A 1,585-nucleotide genomic window follows, 5' to 3' on the forward strand; every position below is an offset into this window, starting at 1 on the left:
AGGTACAGGATCTCAGGATAAATCCTGAGGGGATTTCACTGACCTTCTCAGATCCAAAAGCTACAACTCTTGTTGCACAGGTCCTGCTTTACCTTGGTCTTAACCATCCAGTAGAAAAGTATAAAGACAAAATATAGGAAGTAAAGCCATGCTGTTATGTTGAGCTGTGGGGGATTCAGGTAAATAATTTCTGACATTGCCAGTGATAGAGAAGACCCAATGCTATTATTGGCTACTGGACTTTTAGAATATTTTTCTGATTTCACACACCTATAATGTTCAAGAAACAGAACTTAGAAAAAACGTTTATACAGATGAATGTCCATTTTGTATCTGTGTATTCAAAATGGTTATGATAGATATAGAGTTACATTCTCTTTATGCATAGAATGATTTGTTCTAATGGTGTTTGTAAATAGGATCTCAAGTCCGCATCTTGTACAGTAATTAACCACTAAGAAAAATATATGCATTGTGTTAGTTATTGAAAGTGCACTAGCGATTTGATTTGAAACTGTCTCATTGCTACCTGTTTATCAATAAAATTTTGAAAAAAAATGAAATTAAAAAACATTAAGCAATATTCATAAAATTAAATTTTTCAAAACAATTGAACTAAGAAAAATTTTTCGTGGTAGCAAAGAAGTACTAAGAGTAAAACATAAGATAAATACTGGAATAGCAAGTAAATGACCAGCACTTCTAACAGTTTGAGGATAGGATATCGCACAAAGTTCTAGTGTGTTGTGGGCATGCATAATGACTGTGACAGTTACTGGTGGCTAGGCATCACTTGTGGATCTGAGCTGCAGCTATTATTGAAATCCACCCTGTAGACTCAAGTGGAATCATGACCCATAGGGTGGAAGAGAAGTCCATTTTTAGAGTGTGCTGGTGAAAATATTCTGCTGATGAACAAAAAAGAATAACTGAAAGACTACTATTGTATACCTCTTATTCTTCTCTGTTTAATTGTTTGCCCTATTTGGTGTTTTTTTTCCATTCTCATTTATGGGGCTGTGATCAATTTCCTCCCTCTCTAGAACATCATTTAGTAGTCTATGTCGGCTTGGCTTTGTCATCATGAAATCTTTAGTTGTTCTTTGTCCTGGTAATATTTCACTTCTTCATTATACTTGAACGAGAGTTTTGCAGGATATATCAGTATGGGTTGGAGTTTGTTTTCTTTCAACACTTGAAGTACTTTCCTCCATGCTCTTCTTGACTTGATGGTTTGTGAGGAAAAATCTGCCATTATTCTGATTGATTTTCCTTTAAATGTGATCTGTTTCTTTTCTTTAGCGGCTTTTAGTATACTGTTCCTATGCTGAATTTCTGGAATCTTGATTATTATGTGTCTGGGAGTGGTTTTCATTGGATTGATATTATTTGGAGTTCTATATGCTTCGGTTACAGTATTGTCTGATTGTTGCCCCATATTTGGGAAGTTTTCTGCTATTACTTATGTCCATATTCTTTTTATATCATTTGTATTGACTCCTGCCTTCTCATTGATGCCTATTAGTCTCACATTGTTCATCTTTGCATCGTCTTGCAGGTATTGAATTATTTTTTCCTGCATCCT

The sequence above is a fragment of the Octodon degus genome, unplaced genomic scaffold (assembly GCF_000260255.1).
Source record: "Octodon degus isolate 3935 unplaced genomic scaffold, OctDeg1.0 scaffold00103, whole genome shotgun sequence".
Taxonomy (NCBI): domain Eukaryota; kingdom Metazoa; phylum Chordata; class Mammalia; order Rodentia; family Octodontidae; genus Octodon; species Octodon degus.